The sequence below is a fragment of the Oncorhynchus tshawytscha genome, linkage group LG12, assembly GCF_018296145.1.
Source record: "Oncorhynchus tshawytscha isolate Ot180627B linkage group LG12, Otsh_v2.0, whole genome shotgun sequence".
Taxonomy (NCBI): Eukaryota; Metazoa; Chordata; class Actinopteri; order Salmoniformes; family Salmonidae; genus Oncorhynchus; species Oncorhynchus tshawytscha.
The window spans coordinates 15,765,914-15,781,063 of record NC_056440.1 but is presented as its reverse complement, the minus strand read 5'-3'; the positions used below and the strand labels follow the sequence as shown (position 1 = coordinate 15,781,063).

The window sequence follows — 15,150 nt, the reverse complement described above, 5'->3', positions numbered from 1 at the left end:
TCCGGGACCAACCGGGAACTAGACAAAGCCTCCAGGGGACCATGATATAACATCCTAAGAAAGTTCACAGGGCAAACTGGGAACTAGACACAACCTCCAGGGGAACGTGACATGACATCCAGGGGAACGTGACACAACCTCCAGGGGAACGTGACACAACTTCCAGGGAAACATGATACGACCTCCAGGGGAACGTGACACGACATCCAGGTGAACGTGACACGACATCCATGGGAACGTGACACGACATCCAGGGGAACGTGACACAACCTCCAGGGGAACGTGCCACAACCTCCAGGGGATCGTGACACAACCTCCAGGGGAACTAGACACAACCTCCAGGGGAACGTGACATAACCTCCAGGGGAACGTGACACAACCTCCAGGGGAACGTGACACAACCTCCAGGGGAACTAGACACAACCTCCAGGGGAACAAGACACAACCTCCAGGGAACGTGACACAACCTCCAAGGGAACGTGACACAACCTCCAGGGGAACGTGACACAACCTCCAGGGAACGTGACACAACCTCCAGGGAACTAGACACAACCTCCAGGGAACGTGACACAACTTCCAGGGAAACATGACACGACCTCCAGGGTAACGTGACACGACATCCAGGGAACGTGACACGACATCCAGGGGAACTAGACACAACCTCCAGCGGAACGTGACACAACCTCCAGGGGAACGTGACACAACCTCCAAGGAACGTGACACAACCTCCAGGGGAACGTGACACAACCTCCAGGGCAACGAGACACAACCTCCAGGGAATGTGACACAACCTCCAGGGAACGTGACACAACCTCCAGGGAACTAGACACAACCTCCAAGGGAACGTGACACAACCTCCAGGGAACTAGACACAACCTCCAGCGGAACGTGACACAACTTCCAGGGAAACATGACACGACCTCCAGGGTAACGTGACACGACCTCCAGGGAACTAGACACAACCTCCAGGGGAACAAGACACAACCTCCAGGGAACGTGACACAACCTCCAAGGGAACGTGACACAACCTCCAGGGGAACGTGACACAACCTCCAGGGGAACGTGACACAACCTCCAGGGAACTAGACACAACCTCCAGGGGAACGTGACACAACTTCCAGGGAAACATGACACGACCTCCAGGGTAACGTGACACGACATCCAGGGGAACGTGACACGACATCCAGGGAACTAGACACAACCTCCAGCGGAACGTGACACAACCTCCAGGGGAACGTGACACAACCTCCAAGGAACGTGACACAACCTCCAGGGAACGTGACACAACCTCCAGGGCAACGAGACACAACCTCCAGGGGAATGTGACACAACCTCCAGGGGAACGTGACACAACCTCCAGGGAACTAGACACAACCTCCAAGGGAACGTGACACAACCTCCAGGGGAACTAGACACAACCTCCAGCGGAACGTGACACAACTTCCAGGGAAACATGACACGACCTCCAGGGTAACGTGACACGACATCCAGGGGAACGTGACACGACATCCAGGGAACTAGACACAACCTCCAGCGGAACGTGACACAACCTCCAGGGGAACGTGACACAACCTCCAAGGGAACGTGACACAACCTCCAGGGGAACGTGACACAACCTCCAGGGCAACGAGACACAACCTCCAGGGGAACGTGACACAACCTCCAGGGGCACGTGACACAACCTCCAGGGAACTAGACACAACCTCCAAGGGAACGTGACACAACCTCCAGGGGAACTAGACACAACCTCCAGGGGAAGGTGACACAACCTCCAGGGGACCATGATATAACATCCTGAGAAAGTTCACAGGGAAAACTGGGAACTAGGCACAACCTCCAGGGGAACATGACACAACCTCGAGGGGAATGTGACACGACATCCAGGGGAACGTGACACAACCTCCAGGGGAACGTGACACAACCTCCAGGGGAACTAGGCACAACCTCCAGGGGAACTAGACACAACCTCCAGGGGAACGTGACACAACCTCCAGGGGAACGTGACACAACCTCCAGGGGAACGTGACACAACCTCCAGGGGAACTAGACACAACCTCCAGGGGAACGTGACACAACCTCCAGGGGGTGACACACCTCCAAGGGAACGTGACACAACCTCCAGGGGAACGTGACACAACCTCCAGGGGAACGTGACACAACCTCCAGGGGAACTAGACACAACCTCCAGGGGAACGTGACACAACTTCCAGGGAAACATGACACGACCTCCAGGGGAACTAGACACAACCTCCAGGGGAACAAGACACAACCTCCAGGGGAACGTGACACAGCCTCCAAGGGAACGTGAAACAACCTCCAGGGGAACTAGACACAACCTCCAGCGGAACGTGACACAACCTCCAGGGGAACGTGACACAACCTCCAAGGGAATGTGACACAACCTCCAGGGGAACGTGACACAACCTCCAGGGGAACGTGACACAATATCCCAAGAACATACTAAAAACGTCCTCCGGGACCAACCGGGAACTAGACAAAGCCTCCAGGGGACCATGATATAACATCCTAAGAAAGTTCACAGGGCAAACTGGGAACTAGACACAACCTCCAGGGGAACGTGACATGACATCCAGGGGAACGTGACACAACCTCCAGGGAACGTGACACAACTTCCAGGGAAACATGACACGACCTCCAGGGGAACGTGACACGACATCCAGGGGAACGTGACACGACATCCATGGGAACGTGACACGACATCCAGGGAACGTGACACAACCTCCAGGGAACGTGCCACAACCTCCAGGGGATCGTGACACAACCTCCAGGGGAACTAGACACAACCTCCAGGGGAACGTGACATAACCTCCAGGGGAACGTGACACAACCTCCAGGGAACTTGACACAACCTCCAGGGAACTAGACACAACCTCCAGGGGAACAAGACACAACCTCCAGGGGAACGTGACACCTCCAAGGGAACGTGACACAACCTCCAGGGGAACGTGACACAACCTCCAGGGGAACGTGACACAACCTCCAGGGGAACTAGACACAACCTCCAGGGGAACGTGACACAACTTCCAGGGAAACATGACACGACCTCCAGGGTAACGTGACACGACATCCAGGGGAACGTGACACGACATCCAGGGGAACTAGACACAACCTCCAGCGGAACGTGACACAACCTCCAGGGGAACGTGACACAACCTCCAAGGGAACGTGACACAACCTCCAGGGGAACGTGACACAACCTCCAGGGCAACGAGACACAACCTCCAGGGGAACGTGACACAACCTCCAGGGGAACGTGACACAACCTCCAGGGGAAGGTGACACAACCTCCAGGGGACCATGATATAACATCCTGAGAAAGTTCACAGGGAAAACTGGGAACTAGGCACAACCTCCAGGGGAACATGACACAACCTCGAGGGGAATGTGACACGACATCCAGGGAACGTGACACAACCTCCAGGGAACGTGACACAACCTCCAGGGAACTAGGCACAACCTCCAGGGGAACTAGACACAACCTCCAGGGGAACGTGACACAACCTCCAGGGAACGTGACACAACCTCCAGGGAACGTGACACAACCTCCAGCGGAACGTGACACAACCTCCAGGGAACGTGACACAACCTCCAGGGGAACGTGACACAACCTCCAAGGGAACGTGACACAACCTCCAGGGGAACGTGACACAACCTCCAGGGGAACGTGACACAACCTCCAGGGGAACTAGACACAACCTCCAGGGAACGTGACACAACTTCCAGGGAAACATGACACGACCTCCAGGGTAACGTGACACGACATCCAGGGGAACGTGACACGACATCCAGGGAACTAGACACAACCTCCAGCGGAACGTGACACAACCTCCAGGGGAACGTGACACAACCTCCAGGGGAACTAGACACAACCTCCAGGGGAACTAGAGACAACCTCCAGGGGAACGTGACACAACCTCCAGGGGAACTAGACACAACCTCCAGGGGAACGTGACACAACATCCAAAGAACACACTAAAAATTATACAACTTCCCAAGAACGTCCTAAAAACATACTGTGGGATGTCCCTGGGACTAACCGGAAACTAGACAAAACCTCAAGGGGACCTTGACACACCACCTTACTTTAGGTGGCCATTTTGTGACATCCTGAGGACGTCCTAATGACTTAATATTATTTGAAGGGAACTCTGACTCATTTACATTAATTTTCTTAACATGCAGAACATGGACAGTCGTCTTCAAGACAATGTTTCTGTCAGAAGAGTTGAAGTAGTGATCCTTTCTTCATCCAGGCAAGTCATTGAGAACAAATAGTATTTTACAATAATGACTTTAAAGTGTATGTTTACATCAGTCCGTATAGAGTGTATCTCTAATGTTCAGTGCTGAGCGACTACTCCTTTAGAACATGCTGAGCCCTTCGGTGTAGGCAGAAGTTGTCGCTAACCACAGTTCCAGGGTCAGATATTGATTCATCTCACTTAAGTTTAAGATTAGGATAAGGGGATCAATCATCTGATCCTAGATCTGCCAGGGCAACTTCTACCTTGAGCACACTGTGTACTTAACTGTGACTGTAACAACAATTAGGGATGGTACTCAGTCAAACCTGCACTGCACCAACCAACATACAACACTGCATGAAAATGATTCGCTCCTGCGCAACACAAATGTCCATCAACTGTGTGCATAAGACATTTACTAGATGAAACAAAAACATATTTAGATTTGTAATGAAAACAATATTTCCTTGCAGAACTCCCATTGTGTAGCTTGAATGAATGTGGCCTTGAATCTATGAAGTGTACCATTGTATCAGGGAGTCACAGCCTTAGTCCATCAGAATGGGCTTTGTTCCCTGGGACCATTATATTATAATAGGTAAGCCACAAGTTTTACCTGACCATGTGAGATGATCAGGAAAAATGCTGTGCAATTATTGACTGGACTATATCTTATAGACTAGCCTATATCTTATCGTATAGGCTTGACTATATATTTTCTTAGAGACTAGACTATATCTTATTTTATAGACTAGACGACATCTTATCTTCTAGACTAACCTACAGTACCAGTGAAAAGTTTGGACACCTACTCATTCAAGGGTTTTTCTTAATTTTGACTATTTTCTAAATTGCAGTGAAGTAGCCACCCTGTGCCTTGATGACAGCTTTGCACAGTCTTATCTTATATACTAGCCTATATCTATTCTTATAGAATAGCAAAAACATTTTTATAAACTATAATTATCTTATAGATATCTTATTACATTGACTAGCCTATATATTATCTTACAGGCAATTCTTATCTTATACACCAGCATATACCTTATAGACCAGCATATATCTTATCTTAGATATAAAACTATATCTTACCTTAAACACTAGTCTCTATCTTATCTTATTGACCAGACTATATCTTATAGACTAGACTATATATTTTATTATAGACTATATCTTATCTTATAGACCATATCTTATTTTATAGACTAGCCTATATATTAAGCCTATATATTATCTTATAGACTAGCATATATCATATATTAGAGACACAACTACAGTGGCTTGCGAAATAATTTTTCAGAGTTTGTTGCCTTACAACCTGAAATTAAAATATATTTTTTGGGGGGGTTGTATCATTTGAATTATACAACATGCCTACCACCTTGAAGATGCAAAATGTTTTTTTTATTGTGAAACAAGAAATAAGACAAAAAAAACGGAAAACTTTAGTGTGCAGAACTATTCACCCCCCACAAAGTCAATACTTTGTAGAGCCACCTTTTGCAGCAATTACAGCTGCAAGTCTCTTGGTGTATGTCTCTATAAGCTTGGCACATGTAGCCACTGGGATTTTTGCCCATTGGTCAAGGCAAAACGTCTCCAGCTCCTTCAAGTTGGATGGGTTCCGCTGGTGTACAGCAATCTTTAAGTCATACCACAGATTCTCAATTGGATTGAGGTCTGGGCTTTGACGAGGCCATTCCAAGGCATTTAAATATTTCCCCTTAAACCACTCGAGTGTTGCTTTAGTAGTATGCTCAGGGTCATTGTCCTGCTTGAAGGTGAACCTCCGTCCCAGTCGCCAATCTCTGGAAGATGGAAAAAAGTTTCACTCAAGAATTTCCCTGTATTTAGCGCCATACATCCATCATTCCTTCAATTCTGACCAGTTTCCCAGTCCCTGCCAATGAAAAACATCCCCACAGCATCATACTGCCATCACCATGCTTCACTGTGGGGATGTGTTCTCGGGGTGATGCGAGGTGTTGGGTTTGTGCCAGACATAGTGTTTTCCTTGATGGCCGAAAAGCTCAATTTTAGTCTCATCTGACCAGAGTACCTTCTTCAATATGTTTGGTGAGTCTCCCACATGCCTTTTGGCGAACACAAAATGTGTTTGCTTATTATTTTCTTTAAGCAATGGCTTTTTTCTGGCCACTCTTCCATAAAGCTCAGCTCTGTGGATTGTACAACGTAAAGTGGTCCCATGGACAGATTCTCCAATCTCCGCTGTGGAGCTTTGCAGCTCCTTCAGTTTTTTGTCTCTTTGCTGCCTCTCTGATTAATGCCCTCCTTTCCTGGTCCGTGAGTGTTGGTGGGAAGGTTTGGAAGGTTTGTTGTCGTGCCATATTCTTTCAATTTTTTTGTCATTGATTTAATTGTGCTCCGTGGGATGTTCAAAGTTTCGGATATTTTTTTATAACTCAACCCTGATTTGTACTTCTCCACAACTTTGTCCATGACCTGTTTGGAGAGTTCCTTGTTGTTCATGTTGCCGCTTGCTTGGTGGTGCCCCTTGCTTAGTGGTGTTGCAGAATCTGTGGCCTTTCAGAGCAGGTGTATATATGCTCAGATCATGTGACACTTAGATAGCACACAGGTGGAATTTATTTATATATATGTAACTCATTATGTGACTTCTGAAGGTAATTGGTTGCACCAGATCTTATTTAGGGGCTCCGTAGCAGAGGGGTTGAATATAAATGCACGCACAACTTTTCAGTTTTACATTTTTTTTTAAATAATATATTTTTTTTACTTGACCAATTTTGAATATTTTTTTATGTCTATTAAATTAAATCAAAATAAATATTCATTTAAATTACAATTTGTAATTCAACAAAATAGGAAAAACACCAAGGTGGATGAATACTTTTACAAGGCACTGTATATCTTATCTTATAGACTAGCCTGTATCTGATTTTAGAGAAAAAACGATATCTTGTTTTATAGACTAGTCTGTATCTTACCTTATAGACTTGCCTACATCCTATATTAAAGACTAGCCTATTTATTATCTTACAGACTAGCCTATATCCTATCTTAAAGCCTATATCGTGGACCTGGAGTTTTTCCTGGTCAGAGAAACCTTAGGTCCCTACAAACACATGACACACTTAATACTGTATTTAATGTCCAACAGAAAGGTAAAAACACACTGTATGAAACAACATTGACTTCACACATGGTGAGGTCAAAACATGTAAACCCAAAGGTCAACGAGACCAGAGAATAATTACTTGTTGAGAACAATGTTTACTTGTTTTCAGTCGCTGCTCAATGTGCTCCGTGTTTTCAAGCCTGGTATTGCATCCAGATTGGTGTTGGGGGAAATGTAAGTCCCACAAAATTCCCAGCGCAGCAGAACTCAGACCTCAAACGACACCCTATCACCAGGTAGTGTAGCGCTATGTTTGACCAGAGCCTTAGGGCTGCCACATACTCTAGGTCTCTGCACAAAAGTAGAGCATTATGTTTATTTGATACACAAGCCCAACAATTGACACTGATGTACAGTATGATTTGCCTGGGAGTTATCACTGAACTAAAATCGAATCCCAACATTTAAAAAAAAAATATCATGTTATATGTGTTTCCACTTTGACTGTGCACACTGCCTTTATCAGTGTGTGGGCACATGTATGCGAATGAGCATATGTGTGTGTGTGAGTGTGTGAGTGTGTGTGTGTGTGTGTTTGTGTGAGAGTGTGTGTGAGAGTGTGTGTGTGTGTGTGTGTGTGCGTGAGTGTAGTCCAGCAGTGGCTATAAGGCGGTGGATGTGTTGGGGTTCCAGCCCATCTGATAGGCTCTCTCCAGGGTTCTTTTGCAGTCCTGCTGTCTCGCAGTCCACATTGAACACGATGTGAGGGTACTGAACCACCAGCCTTTCCACCGTCTCCTCATTCACCTGCAAACACAACAGCAAAACACAAGACGCATTAAAGGCACAATACATGACTTTTACATGACTTGTAATGAGACTGACCACTGGTTAATCGACGACTGTGGCAAAATAGAGGCCACGACTGCCGTTAGTCAAATAACATTTGTTTTGGTGTCTGTTCTGTTAGGGTCGAGCCTTGATTGTGTATGTACTGCTGAAGCAAATCTTAACACACCTTTAAGACAGACTTGTCAACAATGGGCCTGGTAACATGGAACACACTATCAGTGTGATGGGCGGGGAGGGAGGGAGCTGTCTCTGCCAAGGAGTAGGTTGAGGGCCTGACAGCCCAGTCCACCTTAGGCTTTAGTTTCTGGTGGTAAAACACCAGAGCATATCTTTGTCTAAATGATCCTCATGGGAGAATGAGAGGAAGAGAGAGAGAAAGATATGGAGAGGTAAAATAAGAGTTATCAGAGAGAGAGAGAGAAGGAGAGAGACAGAGAGAGTTTCCAGAAAAAGAAAAGAAAAGAGAGACTAAAAGGGAGTGGGCGTAGAGACAGAAGACAGGCAAGTGTCTTCTAATTAGTCCTCTTTTTCATGCTCTATGGGATAGGGGAATAAAACAAGCAGTCAGGTACCTTCCCAGTGGTTCCATCATGCAGGGTGGTGTCACAACTAGGCTGAGCCAGGCTGACAGTGAGCAGGCCTAGGAGGGCCCTGGGGTCCACATGGGTGAGGGGTGTTAACCACAACCCACCCAGGCCAGAGCACACCATGCTGCTGTCACACTTTGGCATCAGGACACTGTCCAGAGGAAATATGTGTGAACACACTGTCACGCCCTGGTCAAAGTATTTTGTGTTTATCTTCATGTATTGGGTCAGGCCAGGGTGTGGCATGGGTTTTTGTCTGTGGTGTGTATATATTGGGATTGTAGCTAGTGGGGTGATCTAGCAAAGTCTATGGCTGTCTGGAGTGGTTCTCAATCAGAGGCAGGTGTTTATCATTGTCTCTGATTGGGAACCATATTTAGGCAGCCATATTCTTTGAGTTTGTTGTGGGTGATTGTCCTTAGTGTCTTTGTTCCTGTCTCTGTGGTTTCACCAGATAGGGCTGTTTCGGTTTTCGTTACGTTTCCACGTTTGTTTGTTTTTTTGTAGTTTTTGTATTGATTCGTGTTTTACGTTTGTTGATTAAACATGGATCGCAATCTACACGCCGCATTTTGGTCCGACTCTCCTTCACCAAAAGAGAACCGTTACAGAATCACCCACCACAAACGGACCAAGCAGCGTGTCAACAGGCAGGAGCCACAGGAGAGGCAACAGAGGCAGCAGCAGCAGCAGGAGCAGCAGCAGCTGCAGTGGGAGAGGCTGCACTACCTGGAGAAATGGACATGGGAGGACGAACTGGACGGTAAAGGACCCTGGGCTCAGCCTGGAGAATATCGCCGCCCCAAGGAAGAACTGGAGGTGGCGAAAGCTGAGAGGCGCAGGTATGAGGAAGCAGCACGGCGAAGCGGATCGAAACCCGAGAGTCAGCCCCAAAAATGTCTTGGGGGGCTCACAGGGAGCATGGCGACGCAAGGTAGGAGACCTACGCCAACTTCCTGTGCTTACCGGGGGGCTAGAGAGACCGGACAGGCACCGTGTTATGCAGTGGTGCGCACGGTGTCCCCAGTGCGGGTGCATAGCCCAGTGCGGTATATTCCAGCTCCGCGTATCGGCCGGGCTAGACTGAGCGTCAAGACAAATGCCATGAAGCCGGCTCTATGCATCTGGTCCCCAGTGCGTCTCCTTGGGCCGGCTTACATGGCACCAGCCTTGCGCTCGGTGTCTCCGGTTCGCCTGCATAGCCCAGTGCGGGCTATTCCACCTTGCCGCACTGGCAGGGCGACCGAGAGCATTCAACCAGGTAAGGTTGGGCAGGCTCGGTGCTCAAGAGCTCCAGTGCGCCTGCACGGTCCGGTCTATCCAGTACCACCTCCACACCCCAGCCCTCCAGTAGCAGCTCCCCGCACCAGGCTTCCTGTGCGTGTTCTCGGTCTAGTACCACCAGTGCCAGCACCACGCATCAGGCCTACAGTGTGCCTCGCCTCTTCAGCGCTGTCGGAGCCTTTCTCCTCTCCTGCACTGCCGGAGTCTCCCGCCTGTTCAGCGCAGCTAGAGCCTTCTTCCTCTACAGCGCTGCTGGAGTCTCCTGTCTGTTCAGCGTAGCCAGAGCTGCCAGCCTGCATGGAGCAGTCAGAGCTGCCAGTCTGCATGAAGCAGCCAGAGCTGCCAGTCTGCATGAAGCAGCCAGAGCTGTCAGTCTGCATGGAGCAGCCAGAGCTGTCAGTCTGCATGGAGCAGCCAGAGCTGTCAGTCTGCATGGAGCAGCCAGAGATGTCAGTCTGCATGGAGCAGCCAGAGCTGTCAGTCTGCATGGAGCAGCCAGAGCTGTCAGTCTGCAAGGAGCTGTCAGTCTGCAAGGAGCTGTCAGTCTGCAAGGAGCTGCCAGTCTGCAAGGAGCTGTCAGTCTGCAAGGAGCTGTCAGTCTGCAAGGAGCTGCCAGTCTACACGGAGCCGCCAGAGCTGCTAGTCTGTAAGAAGCCGCCAGAGCTGTCAGCCTACATGGAGCAGCCAGAGCCAGACTCTCCAGACTCTTCCAGATCTGCCAGTCAACCAGACTCTTCCAGATCTGCCAGTCAACCAGACTCTTCCAGATCCGCCAGTCAGCCGGGATCTGCCAGAACTGCCAGTCGGCCAGGATCTGCCAGTCGGCCAGGATCTGCTAGTCGGCCAGGATCCGCCAGATCCGCCAGTCAGCCAGGACCGCCAGTCAGCCAGGATCTGCCAGTCAGCCAGGATCTGCCAGTCAGCCAGGATCTGCCAGTCAGCCAGGATCTGCTGAAACCACCAGCCAGCCAGGATCTGGTAGATCTATCTACCTGCCTGAGCTTCCTCTCACTCCTGAGCTTCCTCTCACTCCTGAGCTTCCTCTCACTCCCGAGCTTTCTCTCACTCCCGAGCTTTCTCTCACTCCCGAGCTTTCTCTCACTCCCGAGCTTTCTCTCACTCCCGAGCTTTCTCTCACTCCCGAGCTTCCCCTCAGTCCCGAGCTGCCTCAGTCCCGAGCTGCCCTTCAGTCCCGAGCTGCCCTTCAGTCCCGATCTGCTCCTCAGTCCAGTGGGGTTCTGGGTGAGGACTACTAGGCCATGGTCGGCGGCGAGGGTGGACTATCCAGGGACGTGAGGAGAGGGGACTAAGACATTGACTGAGTGGGGTCCACGTCCCGCGCCGGAGCCGCCACCATGGACAGACGCCCACCCGGACCCTCCCTATTGTTTTGAGGTACGTTCGGGAGTCCGCACCTTAGGGGGGATTCTGTAACGCCCTGGTCAAAGTATTTTGTGTTTATCTTCATGTATTGGGTCAGGCCAGGGTGTGGCATGGGTTTTTGTATGTGGTGTGTATATATTGTGATTGTGGCCAGTGGGGTGATCTAGCAAAGTCTATGGCTGTCTGGAGTGGTTCTCAATCAGAGGCAGGTGTTTATCGTTGTCTCTGATTGGGAACCATATTTAGGCAGCCATATTCTTTGAGTTTGTCATGGGTGATTGTCCTTAGTGTCTTTGTTCCTGTCTCTGTGTTTTCACCAGATAGGGCTGTTTCGGTTTTCGTTACGTTTCCATGTTTGTTGTTTTTTTGTCGTTTTTGTATTGATTCGTGTTTTACATTTGTTGATTAAACATGGATCGCAATCTACACGCCACATTTTGGTCCGACTCTCCTTCACCAAAAGAGAACCGTTACACACACAGACTTCCATGTGAAGAAATGCACTCACACACTCACACACAAGTTTGTCTGAAAAGGGAGAGAGAGAGAAAGAACGTGAGAGAAAGACTTACATTTGAACGAATAACAAAGCTGTGGTCTTCAGTCACTGAGAGCAGTGATCAGTGACTTGAGGTCTGTAGGACTGCTGGTTTTCATCCTTCCCTTCTAACCAGGGACTGATTCATACCTGGGTTACCAGGTGAGTGGAATCTCTGGACTGGAGCGTCAATGACATTCATAGGTTTGCCAATATCCAGTGACTTTACCAAAATTCCCAGGTTTTCCAGAAATCTTGTTTGGAAGATTCCTGGACATAGGAGGGAATAAACTGGAAAACTGGAATCTTCCAACCAAGATTTCTGGAATACCTGGGAATTTGGGGAAAGTTACAGGAAGCAACCCTAGACATTCATCAACCAATTTACTACCAGCTAAAACTGAACCGGCTGTGGAACTGTGAAACTCACGGCCTGGTTTTGACTCCCCGCTGGTCTAGAAAAAGAATAGCAAAGGGAAAAGTGAAGTTTGTTATGTGTAGTAGAGACTCATTAGAGAACTAAATGACAGCCCCTTGATTGCTTTCATAACATATTATGGTATATTGTACTGAGGAGAATAAAACTCTTCCCCCACCAAACCCGTTAATCAGGCCTTAATTACAATTAAGAGGGATCTAAAAAATGGGCCTGTCAATGTGATGGGAGGCCATTACCATCATTAGTGTTAATGTAGTGCAGTGCTGTGCACAAGAGTAAACACGCTTGACACAAAATGGCTCCCAATCAAAGCTCTGAATCATCCGCTAATTGCTAGTTGCTGCAACACTAAAACAGTTTGAGCCTCAACACTACCACTGTTTGATGTGTGTGTGTGACAGTATTTAAATTACCTATGTGGTTCTATGCAGATTATTATTTATTTTTTCTTATTTTAAGCCTTGTGTCCTGTTAGTCAAGACCAATAAATATACTGAAAAAAATATAAATTAAATATGTTAACTCATTATATTTATTTAAATGTATACTTTTTACTTTTAGGCCTATTTCCATGGGAGGTTTTAAGATCCTGCCAGTAATGATGTGGACATGAGCTTTACACAGGATGTCCTCTAGCAAATCGTAGAGGATGGGTCATACCTGTCTTTTCCAAAGCAAATATATCCAATCCCCTGTACAACCCTGAGTTATTCACTCTTCCATACCCTCTCTCCATCTGTATACCATCCTGAATAAGACATGATGACATCACCACACCTTCTTGGTATTTGCTCAGACAGACAGACAGACAGACAGACACACACACACACACACACACGTTGTATTGTGAGCCAGACATGCTGTAAAGCCCTCATATACTACTTCCTACTCTGTCTGAGAGTTTGAAAGAGACCCATATGATACTGTCCAGTGCCATAATATGATAGAGGATATTGCAATAGACTGGTGCGTTTCATCTTACACACAGATCTGGGATGGCAGCCACACGTATCTGGAGTCAGACCTATACTTAGGATATTTTCCCCCAGTTTAATTTCAAAGATGCAGTTCATGTGGATCTGAGGGGATCTTAATGTTGTCTGACATGACAATGTGTGTTTGTCAGAGTAGAGTAGAGAAGAGAAGTAAAAAGCACAGTCAGTCTTATTTGGTTCCCTATTAACAGAAGAGAAGCGAAAGGACAGTCAGTCTTATTTGATTCCCTATTAACAGAAGAGAAGAGAAAGGACAGTCAGTCTTATTTGATTCCCTATTAACAGAAAAGAAGAGAATGGACAGTCAGTCTTATTCGATTCCCTATTAACAGAAGAGAAGAGAAAGGACAGTCAGTCCTATTTGATTCCCTATTAACAGAAGAGAAGAGAAAGAACAGTCAGTCCTATTTGATTCCCTATTAACAGAAGAGAAGAGAAAGGACAGTCAGTCCTATTTGATTCCCTATCAACCCCCCCATATTTTTATTTGGACTGAGATACAACTCTCAATCAGTAACAGAAACTGAAGCTAACCCACTGAGAGAAAATACTGGGAAAATCATTTCCATGTCAATTGAAAATACAGTCCAATCCTTTTTCCTGAATGAACATTCCTCAGACACCATGTCCTATACCGTACATTGGGGCAAAAAAGTATTTAGTCAGCCACCAATTGTGCAAGTTCTCCCACTTAAAAAGATGAGAGAGGCCTGTAATTTTCTGTATATCCATGATTTCCATATCAAAAGTGTTTGTAGGCTCTGTGCATCGCTCTCTGTGTGTGTGTGTGTGTGTGTGTGTGTGTGTGTGTGTGTGTGTGTGTGTAAGCTGCTCCTTGGCATTGCACAGCAATTATTCAGGCTTGCAGTGATTCGCCGGTAGTAAAGGTGACCTAGGCCTTTCAGGGACTGCTGTTTTGCTGCTCTCCTTTAACTGCCAGGGGTTTAAGAGCTGCTCTCACAGACGACACCATGTAAAATAGACATTCACCGCCAACACCAGGCAATTAACCACACCACCAAAACACCCCTTAAAGATGACAAACACTGGAGTGGTGCACGGAGGCACCATGACATCCCTGGAGAGAGGGGATCGTAAATCGATTATCTGATACACAAACAAAAAATGCATTTCAGGGCAGAAGGACAAAGAGGGCATTGCAAGAGTCTCAGAGAAATAGGTGAGGATAAATTATGATGGATAAAGAAAGCAGAAAAATAATACCTGGCATACAGTATGCTCCCTAAGACTCCATTAAACCATAGAGAACACGGAACACATGGAACACCATGTTCCCCTGAATGGGTTTAAAAATACAGTCACCTCAGTGTAGTTAAACAGAGCAGATATCCAGAAGGAAAAAGGGCGTTTTAGATGAAGACAAATGGAGTTTGCATTTACCAGATGTGAGCTTAATCCCAAATGGACTGCAACTCAAAACATCCTCAAAACATCCTCAAAACATCCTCCAAACATCCTTCCATTTGTACTGTTCATTGTGCTCTCTTTGTTAACATAAAAATACCAACACGGTCAACAATAAAGCCTCTGTCCACTTCCATCCACAAAGTGCATCACTCACCCATTAAATACATTTGGGGGTAAATGATTTAAAAGGGCCTTTTAAGCACCTGAAGAATGCGGTGCACCAGATATCTTAGTAAAATCCTGTTTAAACAGGCAGGATTTAAACAGGATGGATTTATA

At 47.4% G+C, this 15,150-nt stretch overlaps 1 pseudogene; it reads right to left on the bottom strand.

Moving 5' to 3' along the window:
- Positions 1 to 8,027: 8,027 nt before the first annotated feature.
- Positions 8,028 to 15,150, bottom strand: part of LOC121847900 — a 581,625-nt pseudogene continuing 574,502 nt past the window's right edge.